This window comes from Rosa chinensis, chromosome 1 (genome assembly GCF_002994745.2).
Source record: "Rosa chinensis cultivar Old Blush chromosome 1, RchiOBHm-V2, whole genome shotgun sequence".
NCBI lineage: Eukaryota > Viridiplantae > Streptophyta > Magnoliopsida > Rosales > Rosaceae > Rosa > Rosa chinensis.
This window is the reverse complement of record NC_037088.1, coordinates 856,409-870,208: the sequence shown is the minus strand read 5'-3', so window position 1 is coordinate 870,208 and position 13,800 is coordinate 856,409. Positions and strand designations below refer to the sequence as shown.

At 36.0% G+C, this 13,800-nt stretch overlaps 1 long non-coding RNA gene across 1 annotated transcript; it reads left to right on the top strand.

Moving 5' to 3' along the window:
• The first annotated feature begins 9,536 nt into the window (after positions 1–9,536).
• On the top strand, positions 9,537–11,512 carry LOC121051554. Its single transcript, XR_005806091.1, has 5 exons — positions 9,537–9,664; positions 9,799–9,878; positions 10,078–10,216; positions 11,041–11,178; positions 11,280–11,512. It is a non-coding gene; the product is annotated as an uncharacterized LOC121051554 (long non-coding RNA).
• Positions 11,513–13,800: the final 2,288 nt, after the last annotated feature.

Sequence of the window (13,800 nt, the reverse complement as noted above, 5' to 3'; positions counted from 1 at the left end):
AAATGAAGGCCACTTGCTATCAATCTTCTTCCATGCAAGTGAGTCAACTGGATGACGCATCTTGCCATCTTGACTTTTATGAGTGTGGTACCATGTAAGCTGTTCTGCCTTTTCAGAATCCTTAAACATTCTTCTAAATCTTTCTAAATCTAGGGATTATAGGAAAATATCTCAAGACCTTTGCAGGGACTCCTTTCTCAATCTTTTGGGTGCGCTTATTTACTTTCCACCGAGAGGCACCACATTTAGGACAAGTCTCTATGTGCTCTAGACTCTTTCTAAATAAACAACAATCATTAACACAAGCATGAATCTTCTCATACCCTAGATCAAATGTTTTGAGTAATTTTTTTGTTGAATACAGAGAACTAGGAAGTATGTTATCTGAAGGTAGAAGACTACGAACCATCTCTAGAAGTTCATCGTAGCCACTATCAGATAAACTATTCCTTGCCTTAAACTTGTAAAACATTACTATTGCTGACATCTTTGAGGAAGGACAACCTGTGTATAAAGGAAGTTCTGCTTCGGAAACTAAATTTGCAACATTAGGCTCTATTGGTTCAGGGGCAGGTTCCATAAATTCATCATCTAAATATGCATCTCTGTACATTCTATATGTCTCTAAATTCTCCATGTTATCCACCATTTCTTGTTGTACAGAAGTGTTCGGCTCATCCCTATGAAAAGTACAGTTACTATAACTTTCATATAACCCATTTGAGACCAAGTGATCTAAAACTTCCTTAGGTGGATGGGACCAGATATTTATACAGCCACTACAAGGGCATTGGATCCTCTTCGGGTACCCCTTACTTGCATGAACACTAGTAACAAACTTTCGCGCTCCATCATAAAAGGCCCTAGGATTGCTAAGACAAAAAAATAATAAAATGTTTATCAGATGGAATTTCGGCTTATATCATTAGAATATAAGGGTTCCTGGTTTAGATATAACCTGTTTTTACAGTGTGCCCATTCTGTATCCATTTTGTTTCACCTTCATTTTCCTTGGGCTACGTTCTAACTTGTATTTAGACAGCAAAAATTTTACAATTTAAACACTATAACTATACTTATCCAGATACTACTAACCATTAAAAGTAATAAAAAACATAAATAAAAACAAAATAACCAACTAAACACAGAGCTTCACATATGCATTTCTTTATATTTCATTGTTTCAATATGTGCTTGCCTTAGTTAAAGGAACTTTGAAATCAAATGACAAGGACGAGGGGGAGAGAGAGAGATCTTACTGCTAAATGCATTTCACGAAAAGTAGATCATTTAATACTTCATTGCATACAAAGCTGCTCTGCTACCAACTCTAGCTAGTACTGAACTGTCAATGTTGATATCTCCAAGGGTTGAAAAAATGTAGATGGATAATATGAAAACTATATCAGAAATCATATAAAAATGCAGCAATTATGAAAAAAAAAAAAAGGCTAGATAGAAGTAATACAACAGAGACGTCCAGAAGGCAACATATAACAAATTTTCATAAAAATAATAACTCGTCGGATCAAATTTGCAAGCTTTCAATTGTAAAAGTATACTAATAGCTAGGTTTCAAGATTCAATTCCTTTTTCACCTAGTCCCATTATAGTTAAAAAGGAGAGAAATAAAAAAGACAGAGTGTAAGAAGTAGAAACTGAACATAACGCATAGCTGATTGAGATTCCAGATATAGCGCATCATTAGACTATCAATTTAATTTCTTATACACAATGAAAAGAAACCTACAATCATGGAGTTCTTGGTTAGAGTTTGACCTGCCCAAAATTACCAAGTGAATAGGAATGATCACTATGTTGATCATGAGAAGTACTATTGAATGACTATGAATATGCCAAATTGGGACCAAGCAACAGATGTTGACCACGTGCTAATGATTAGTTATCATAATTGAACCATATATATATATATATATATGATGTACTCGTTTCCAGTTTGAACCATATACATCCATGATGACAATATTAGATTAAACGTAACAACCTTGACCAAATCATTATTTCGCTAAATGTTTAACAATGTAGCAATTAAAAAAAAAAAAAGTGGCTACAGAGAAGTAATACTGCATAGACGTCTAGAGGACAAACATATAACAAATTTTCAGGGAGAAATATCCAACTCGAGCTAACACCTACACTCCTATAACACTCAGCTGAATTAGATACAATTAGCCACTACTTTTCAGTGAGATAAATCCAAATGAAGAAACTTCTACACTAAAATCCCAGAAGAGTTTCACCTCAAAACCAGCAACTTGTTGCTTGAAATCAAGCAAATATTGAAATTTGAAATCCAATTGGAATCAGATCCCTAGACCACATATATGGAAGCAAAGAAACTCAATTCAATCTCAAATTGTTACCCAAAAGCAGAAATTTAAATTTAAATGCACACAGGCCACATCCCAAAGCACCTCAAAAACTATAGAAAGAGCTAACTAACTAGCAACTGACAAGACCCACCCCGAATTCCACCCTGGAATCCGAAGTGGCCCTGTGGGACCCACCTTTAAAGGAGATTTACCAAAAAATTTCGACATAACCTCCCTTAAAAATGGTTAACCCAAAAACTTGCGGAAAACCAAAATTCACTTCTAATCATCCAACCACAACTCCTGGAGCCACCCTGCTCCCAAATTCAAACAATCATCCCAAAGCTAATATCATCGTACATAATCTCCAAAGAGTACAAGTTACTACAATCACCAAAGTTAGGTCATAGACCTCAAATATAATACATATAAGTTGAGTCACATATCCCTTAGTAATCAGAGCATTCTAGGAATATAAAAAGACGAGGAATACAGTAGGTTAACCAGGTAACCTACAGAATGTGATGGCGGAAGCAGGTGCGGTCACTATGGCTCACACTCGAATACCGAGCAACAACACTGCAATCTGGGCATTTGAAACCGAAGAGCCCAGGGAAAAGTATATAAAAACGTTAGCGTGAGTGGACAAAAATAAGTAACTTTAAATAAAAAAGATTTTATACTTTCTCACATTTATTTCTTTAAAAACTCCCGATGCATGCAGTAATTAAGAAAAGACCGACTAGCCCCGCTAGTCAAGAACAACAACAAAAGAACATGGGGAAAATGGGTTCACCATACGGGAATGGAGCCCCTCAGGCTCAACCTACCCTCGACTGCCATTCACACATAGATTGTGCGAGGAGGAGAACTAATGACCTCAACTTCCATTCACACATAGATTGTGTGAGGAGGAGAATATCACCTCGACTACTACCCACGTGAGGAGGAGAAAGCTACCTCACTGCCACTCACAAACACAAAGTAAGTGAGGAGGAGACCTATTCACATGACCCGCGTATGGTGAGGAAGAAGATCGTCAAAAGCCAGTAAATCTGTATAATTTCCCCACATATCTCACGAAATAAGAATCGAAGTATATAAAGACGTGACCCCGCACGCCAAGATCAGCTCAAGTTCTAAAATAAGTAGGGTATAAAGAAGTATTAAGTTTTGCTTCCTCGAATTCTTATTTCGTAAATCTCTTAAAAAGCTCCAAGAGCTGAATATAAATATAAAATCAATAGTATAAATTTCCGAATCCGCATAAAACAAAATCCTCAAATCGAGCATAACGAATCTCAATTCAAAAGTTCAAACCAAAAAAACATTCAATAATCCAAACCAAAATAAAATGCTCGATAATTAAATTGATAAATCGATAAACTCAAAACTTGCGGAATATAATTTGCATGCATCAATTAAAATCAAAGGTCCACTCACAATATGCGGTCAATCCTGACGTCGCTTGTGATTCTCCTCGTATGGAGACTCCTCTCGTCCTGTACGAATAACAATCATAAATATATATAATCCACAGGACGGAATTTTAATTTTACGATACTTATAATTGGTAATTCATAACATCCCCCTTCCTAATATCCGACTCCTCAACTCTCAACAACATCCAACCTTAATGCTCCAACATTAATTTGTCATTGATGCAATAGCTAGAGTGAAATCGAAAGGAATTCGGCGATCGAATTCGCAATAATCAATAATTAATCATTTAAACTCAATTTGTAAATCCTCCGATTTCCACCAAACTTCATGCATTACATTCTACAATCACTATAGGGTATATGGGATTAAAACGACAATTAAAACACAACTCTACGCGCCTCCATGCGCTACCTACAGTGGCGGCGCATGGGGACCACGCGCCGGCGGCGACCTCCTCCGATGACCACCAAACTCCGGCACTAGCATCTACACAACAAGCCCAACCAACTTCTCAACTACAACATCAACCGATTTTACCTCGACGTGGTCGAATCAAGCTGGTGAAGGAAAGCCCCGAAGCTTCAAGAACCCTAGAAATGAAAAATTGTCAATTCGACTTCTACAATACAAATTGGAATGAACCACCTTACGGGAAATAATCTCCATCAAAAACCGAACCTTCGATGGGAATATGGTGGCCGGAGGTGGCCGAAATGGCCGGGAATCGGCAAAATCCCAAAACTGCAGCCGGAGCACTTCTTGCTTCGATCCGGGCTTTCACGGCCAAAACTCCCCAATCCCAGGTCACTGGTATCACGAGCGGGTTGAGGCGCCCCTGTGGTGACCGGTTGCACGCCGGATGGTGGCCGGAAAGTGAGGAATCGGAGGGAGGAAGGAAACCCGAAGGAGAAAGGGGGAGAGTCGGGGGAGAGGAGAGAGAAAGAGGGGTGGGTTTCCGGTTTTGGAAACCTACCCGGGTAACTTTCCCTATATATCAAAAATTTATCATGAACAGTAATTTTTGTAATTCACTCATAACTTTTGTGTACGAACTCCGAATTTTACGTACCACATATGCACGCGCTCGGTTTAACGCCCTCTACAACTTTCATGAAGGAAATTTTCTCAAATTATTAACTCACAAAAAGTCAATTTTTAACCACCCCCTAAACGTTAAAATTATAACCGCGAACGGTAACCAAAAGGAATTTCATGCATCTCAGTAAAAAGGGAATCTCAGATATGGGGTGTAACAGCAACAACCTGCAAGTGAAGCAATTAGCGCTGACCTTTTTAAAAAGTGGAGCAATAATCAACACCAGTCTCTGCCTCAACTCAAAACCCCTTGACCAAAACCCTTAAGTTACTCAACAACCATAGTCCTTTATACCCACATCTCAAAAACATCACAGAACACCAACCATCAACACACATCATAAGAAAGAAGAAAAGGCCCCAGAGCAAATTTGAAAAAGGTTCAAGGTTTCACAAGCATTGCCATCACTTAGCAGATAAAGCAATGTCCCTTTATACATTGCCTAACTTCTACGAATGAGAAAGCACTTTTTCACAAATGGGTTCCCCCATTTTCAAAATCCATAGGCCTCTCTCTCTCCCCATAATTTTTCAAAGCAAATCCAATTCCAACGACCAAATGAATTCAGAAACTAATTCAATACACTGATCAATCAAACCAAAAGTTTCAAATTTTACAAATCAATCAAACACCTATCTTAGATTACGAAATACCCAACTATAAATCCAACACTTTAGACACACCCAGTTCAATTTTGATATAAAAACCCAAGCAAATATACCAAAATCTATATGAATCCACAATATCACATGGCCATACCTGAATATATGATTAGAAATCACAATCTAAGACACCCATCTTTGTCCTCGACCAAACACACAACGGCAGGTCACGAAATCTAACCGGTTGCGCAAGAGCAGAACTCGGGGAAGAGTTCAAATTTTTGCAGCAGCTTGAGAACTAGGTGATTAGACGATGTTTGAGATTTTTGCCATTAGGTAAGTGATTAGAAGAGGTTTGAGGCTCTGCGAACTGGGTAAGGCTTTCTTAATTAGAAGAGAAAACTAAGGAAAGAAAGAAAATTTTGGGAAAGTCGAGAAATGAGGAAAGAGAAAATTGAGAGGGAAGTCAAAATTTTTAGGGAAAATTTCGCGCCTTAAGAATCCTTTTTTACGGCATGCTTCTTGTGCGAGCCGTAAATGACTTTTTTGATAGCTATTTTTACGGCATGCACAATATGTGTGCCGTAAAAGCATGATACAATTATGGTGTGCGCCTTCCGCGGGCCATAAAAGACTAATTGATAAACACTTTAACGGCGCTCCTATAAAGCACGCCGTAAAAGACTAAACGAGAAAGGTTATTTACGGCACGCAAAATATGCACGCCGTAAAAGAGTAAAAATTACGGCGTGCAATAATGCACGCCATAAATTTTACGCCATAAATGCCTGGAATTCTTGTAGTGTTTTATCAAGTAATTGCTCATTTTTCTTTGCTTTTTAGCTTGTTCCATTTCTCTGCAATGTGAATTCTATTATATACTATGCTCATGTCAAATTTCTTGGGTACCTTCCTAGCATATGCAAAGACAAGACATACATCTGGAAATGTGTATGCTGATGCACTACTGCAACATCTGTATTGATGGCTTTAAAGGTTGTAGCCTCTTGTTTCATATTCCTCCTATTCCTCTCATATAATTACTGCTTCAAATTTTTACTACATATACCTTGGATCTTGTTTTGGACTTGTATGATTTCTGGTTCCCAGTAAGTTACATGGACCTTTAGTTTTGATTCAATATACATGGAATGGTGCAGCCTCCAGTCTAAACTTCATGATCTAGCTATTCAGCTCATACTTCATAAGGTAAATATTGTGTTTCGGAATATCAATTTTTTTTACTGACAGACAGAATCTTTTCACAGTTCGTTACTTTATAAAGTACAATAGTTAACTAGAGCATATGCATTGATATTGTTAACAAGAGCTTTGAGGCTTAAATCACAAACTAAAGGATTAATTACTGGAAAGTATTCCCGTTTCCTATTAAGGATTACTGGAAAATGTACATATAGTTTTCTTTTGTTTCCTTGAGTGTTCTGGTGTTCAGTTAAAGCTTTAAGGTTGTCTTATATATTTTGCTAGATATATTTGTAGCTAGTTGAATTTTGATTTCTTGGTGTTTTGTTTATCTTGAATACATGTTTTTGCTTTAAATAATGGATGTTGTTGGCTGTTTTTCATTTCGATATCTAAATCGAGTGGATCATGACATACAGAATATGCATGATCTTTTTTTTGTGTGTGTTTTGGATGGCTTCATTCATGTTTTTCTTTCATTTGCATTGTATAGGTTTTGATCACATCATGCTTTTGACATTGTCTTAAGGTTTAGTTAACCATTTTGGTTTTTGTGTTGCAGCCTGTGAAAAGCCCAATAGCTATCTACAGTGATATTCATGGACAATCTCATTATCTTCGAGAGCTTTTCCATAGTGGAGGAAAGGTATTTACTCTAATTTTTTGAGCTATTTAGTTCTTGCCCATGTTTGGTCTAAAGAAGGCTGTTAATAGGCCTGAAATTGTTTATGTGGTTATCAGTTATCACTTGGCAACATTATGATGGTGATGTTGAAGAACTCTATCTGGACTTTATAGGAACTGAAAGTCATTTGGAAAACGACATGTTATTAAGCTCAAGCCTAGTGGAAAGGATGTTAGTGTGACCAGGAAGAACAAATTGCAGTACTTCCATGTAACTGCTGATTATAAACTTAATCTGACAGGTTTGTGTTGAATACTCTTTTACATTTGAAAATACTCCTAATTGAACACCAAGGTCACCCTTTTATTTCTTATTTTTCTGATAGTTGAAGAATTGTGCTTTTTTCAATGTTGAATTGCAGATTTTTCTATTTTCAAATGCATTCTATGTAGTAACTGATCTGATATCACCAACTTGGCTAAAATTGTTTAATGCAGGGAAATTTAATCAGGTAACTCCCTCTCAAAGTTACTTTTCCTTTCAAATTTCTGTACTTTTGACCCAAACAAAATAAATAAATGCTTTCGGATGGAACAATGACAAATTTTGATGACTTTAGAAAGAACACACAATACACTGGTGGTCAATCTGAAGGGACCTTGGCGATTAAAATCTTTTGGGAGGTATTGACGCTCGATTGGAAGTTGATTGTCGTATTCTTTTTGTAATGAAAAACTAGACCGTAGTTTTTTTTTTGTCCCTGTACTAGAAATAGTCCAGAACATCTTATATCATGGTCCTGAACATGTTATTTGGTTGATAGGTTTCAAAATCTCCATAGAAGTGTCATGCTCTAGATTGAGCAAAAGAAATTGGTAATGCAGCGTAAGTTGGGCCGAAAGAGAAGAGTACGAATTGTGGCGGAGTTATGGAGGATAGCTAAGAGATGAAGATGGTGTCCGAAACAATGCAGACAATTCGAAAGATGAGACATTTGATGAAGATGAAGACTTGTGATTCACAAAGTGGGTTTCAGTAATATTTGGTTTAGGTTTTAGCTAGTCTTAGTAAACTATTTTTCTTTATCTTTTTTATTTTATGTATATTATTTTTGGGTAAAATATTTGTAGACTTTATTTGGTTTATGATTTAATAGGTCTTTGAATATTATTATTTGTAGAATATTATTAATAAATTATTTTTTGTTTTTGAATATTAAAATTATTTTGGAATTTTTAAATAAATAATTGTTAAATGAGACAAACAACTAGCCTCATCTAAGATCATTTGCAACAAACGATAATAGTTTTGTGTATGTTGTAAATCAGTATATGCAACATTATATGTGACCTCGCCTATTATTTTTTTCAACAAATATTTAATTTTACATTTTATATTTTTGACAACTATGCTGATATTGCATATCTTTATAAAGATATGGGCGACAACCTAAAGTTGTCGTAAAAAGTCTAAATTTCTCGCTTAATTGAAAATGTGACAACTTTGAATTGTTACAATTAGTTGTCGCTTAATGTGTTTTACTGATTGTCAAAAGTGACGAAATTACACAATTGTCGCATTTTCAATAAGCAACGCAATTGATTCCTCAACGAAATTATATGAGACAAACAAAAAGTCTCACATGTAAGTATCTACAACAAATGTATATGTGTCACATATTCATATATGCGAGGACCGAATTGCGTCGCATATTTCAAATGCAACAAACATACAAGCCCCGCAAATGGAATATGCAACGTAAATGAATCCTCGTATATTAAAAATAGTAACAAATATAAAGTCTCGCATATAGTTTTTTGTAACACACTTGTGTGTCTCATAGTTTGTAATATGCAATGAACCAATTGCGTTGCATATTGAAAAAGTGACAACCGTGTAATTTGGTCGCTTTTGACAATCAGTAAAACACATTAGGCGACAACTGATTGCGACAACCCAAAGTCGTCACATTTTCAATTAAGCGAGAAATTTAGACATTTTACAACAACTTTGGGTTGTCACTGATGACATTTTCTCTTGTAGTGATTGTTTGGGCTGCATCTGTCAGTCATGTCAAGTCATAACCTACAGTGGTGAACATAGGATTCCTTTTATGGTTACTAAATAATTTTATTTTATTTTTTTTATTTTTTTTTTGTACTTGCATTACAGGTCATTGGATGTTTTATTTGGAAGTTGTCCATACTATTCAGAACCAGTTGTAGTGAAAATCAATAGTGTGAAGAAGTAAACTAGGTCTTCCAGACCTGCTAATCAAGGATCTTCTGATGTGCTCCTTTCCTGCTTAAAGTCTAGAGGTGGTCAATTCCTTGCCCATACTTGGATTAATGTCCTTTTTACGGTAAATTCACTGTCTTAATCATGCAATTTCGACGCTTCCATGCTTCAATTGGATTCGTTCTCATGTTTTTTTAAGGTTCAATTCTGATTCTGAAAAGAATTTTTTTCTGGTTTGGGTGGGTTTGTTGGTCTCAGAGAGGACCAAAGATTGCTGCAGAAACTTGGTTGCGGCGAGAGATCAAAGAGCTTTTGAAAAAGGCAAGCTCCTTATCACAGTGAGTAGTTTGTTGTTAATCAAAGTCTATGTTTCACCATACGTAACATTCTGACCTAGGCTTGCACATCATTATGTTTTCGCCTTCGCAGTTTTGACATTTTACCTTTAATTCTGAGCTTCATGTATGAAACTTGAACATCAAGGATATCTTGTTTGCATGAAATTGTACTTTTCTTCTAATGGAAGTGTGATTACAGGTTGGTGAGGAATCTGCTGCATTGAACCGAGAGCTCCAGTTATTGGAACAACAGTCTGCTTCTAGTGACCGTTTATCTGTGCTTGTCAATGAGACATTGCAGTTATATGACCGAAACTCTTTTCACGAGATGTTCCAGGGTAATTAACTAGACACAATTTCAAATTATATTAAATTTTAAAGTGCTATAGCATCCATTTGTAGTGCTGCTAATGAATAATATTAATTTAGGAAGCATGGGTTTAGATGTATGAGGTTTTTATATCTTGAGATATATATTAGTGAGTCAGAAATGATTGCATGTGTGTTTATGAATACACGATAAGTTCGATAACTGTCTTTTTCCTCATATTTAGTCAATCCTTATCCCATATCTTTCCTTCCCTCTCATTTTTGGAACTTACTTTATATCAGTTTTAAATAGTGCTCCGTTTTGTAGTTATGTTTTGGGGTCGAATCATTTTTTGGTCTGCTCTATGGGCATCAGTCGCTCTAGAGTTTAGACATTACTTCTTATCAGTTATCAGCCCTATCATAAGATTGGAAAACTGCTATTACTTTGACTAATGTCGTTATCTTGAAGTGTTTTTTTTCCTTGTTACTGTTGAGTGTTTCTAGGCTTAATTGAGGACTTCTTGTCCTCTATCATTGTTTGGCTCTCATGAGATATAATTTACTGATCTAACATGGAGAATAATTTTCTAGCTGCTAGTCCCCAAATTGCCAGAAGTAGTAGTTCTTTCTTTTGGCCTTCTACAATTATATTTGTTCAACAGACAAGCTTATATTTTGTTATGTGCAATTTTACTGTATCTGGTTTCATGATTGAAGACTAATGAATAGGAAAATCCTTACAATTACCATATTGAAGTTGTTTTGCGTGTATCTATATTTTGTTGTTGGGTGGTAGTATCCGTTGATGAATTTTATATCAAAACTCATTGTAAATTATTGTGTTGTGCAGATATGATTAAAACATCATCACAACTTGGGACGAAAACAGCAAAGCTGAAGACTAGAAAGGCTGAAGAAGCGAAACAGAATAAGATAGATAAGATCTACAACTGATACAAAGATTCATCTGTGATGAATGATAGTAATGGTAATAGCTATAAAATGTTCATGATAGTCAGTGGTGCAAGTGGAATGTAACAGGAAACATTGCATTTCCATGTTTGTGTTACAATATACTCTCTTTTGCAGGCTACTCTGGTGCAAAGTTGGAAGATCTTCAAGAATTTTTAGACAATATGAACTATCCATATGATTTCTTCAGTCTTGCAGCGCACCCAATTCGCACCTTTTTGTGGTAGATGAAGTGACTACAGCAATTGTGAACAAAACTGCAATAGTAATTGTTAGGCTAGCCGACTACTTACAGACTCAGCTATAGGTTCTGACCAGTTTCTTGATTTTGAGTTAGGCTAGCTTTTAATTAACTTTTTTGTAGCAATTATGAACAAACATGAATACTAATTGCTATGATAGTCTTGTAGTAGGTGAATTGAGGTTTTATTTTGCCCATTTTGTAAACTGTTAAGGATAATGATTTCAGATATAATACTCCAATATTCAAATCACTCTTGTCAACTATCAAAATTGCAATTTATAACAGCAGCAACATATTTTGTGGACATCATCCTCTTTATAGAATGTGATGTCTAGATATAAAGTTGAAATCAGTTTTAACCATAAAAACTGATGTCCAGTAATATAGATACATCAGTTCCAAAATGAAAATCGATGTTACTAAAATATACAGACATTGATTTTTTGTCAAAAACGATATATTACTGAGTACCAGACATCAGTTCCAAAATTAAAATGGAAGTTACTAAAATATACAGCCATCGATTTTTTGTCAAAAACGATATATTACTGAGTACCAGACATCAGTTCCTACAATACTAGACTTTGTATATTGAATCTAAGATCGTGGTATATGTGGCAAATTACCCTTCAAAATCATGAAGAACAAGAAATGTTTATGGGAACCGATGTCTGTAACAGTATCAGTCATCGGTTCTTAAATCAATAACAATGTTAAAGCACAAACTTGTGTTGTATAATCTATATTTCTTTAAGCATTAAATACAATAAAATGTGGGTTTAACAATAGTAAAACATGCAAGTTTGTTATCATTTAAACCTATTTACATCGATTTATAATGAGGAACCGATGTCTAAATGAATACTAGACATCGGCTAAAAACCGATGTCTGCATTTTCCGGATCTTTCTCATCACCCACAAAGACATCGGTCGGGTTTTTGTTTCTCATCGGTTTTTGGCCGATGTCTGGGGCCATAATTCTAGTAGTGCACCTATCTCTATTGTGATACGACTACCCCACATTCACGCGCGTCGTGCTCTTTTTCTCCTTTGACCAAGGTTGTTTTTCTCCCACAGGGTTTTTATTACTTGGCAAGATTTTTGACAAGGCAACACTATTGACATGAAATATCCAAGGGGGAGTGTTGTAAATAGTTATGGCTAATATCATGTAAATAGATGGAAAGTCATAGATGCCTTTCACTATAGATTAGTGATTGATAGGATTGTGAATAGGAGTAATTGATGTTGCTATTAAACATTGCCTATTTGTATACATCATGTACTCCTATATAAACCCCCTCATGGTGAGATGAATAGACACACTCTATCTCCATGCGTCCAAACTCTCTCTTTTTCTGAAACACTTTTGCTTTCATTTTACAACATTTTTCAATTTGTTTTATATTGTAGTTTAACATTCTAGTTTATTTTGTTTTGTAGGTTACATAAATTGAAGATGAACCCTTGATCCTTGGCATAGAACGATCCCTTACTTTCACTACTACAACTTGACAACAAAAAGGGTTTTAAATTGCGTGCTTTTAGCAGAGCAATTTTGGCTCCGCGTCACCGGGGATCAAATTTTACCTTTATTTTTATGTTTTTGTGTCTTTGTTCTTCTAGTTTTTACAATTAGTTTCGAATTTATTCTTAATTTCTTTTTCTTTCCAGTTTCTTATTGAACTAACTTGCGTCTCTTTTCTCTCATTGAAGGAAGCTTCACTAGTGCATGCATACAAGGAAAAACCCAAAAAGGGAGTCAGTGCCTTTGAATATTGAGTTAGAGTAGCTAGTACGAGAAAACAGAGGGTTGAAAAGAGAAGCAAAAGCTACTCAAGAAGAGGCCGAACCCATCATCCCCACTTTTGTTTTTCAAATGTCGGATGATGAAGACAATCAGCAGTTGCTGCCACCACCACCACCAAGAAGGACCATTAGGGAGCTCTCAATGTCCCTAATAGCTGGAGGTATTCCATCATGCATTCGTTACCCTCAACGGCTGAAGGAAAGACAGGGACTCAAGACTGGTTTTCTCCACAAGCTGCCCACTTTTCACGGGTTACCTAATGAAGACCCTAATTTGCATCTCCAAGAGTTCCAATTTATTTGCTCAAGCATGACACCGGAGAATGCAGATGAGAATATCATGAAGATGAAGGCCTTCCCATTTTCTCTCGCAGAAAAGGCCAAGACATGGCTGTATAGGCTTCCAAATGGCTATATAACCTCATGGGATATCATGCACAAGACATTCTTGGGGAAGTATTTCCCCACTTCAAAAATTATTGCATTGAGGAAGCAAATTACCGGAATTCAACAAGGAATGGACGAGTCCTATTCTGAATACTTTGAGAGGTTTCAAACCTTGCTTACTCAATGTCATAAGCATG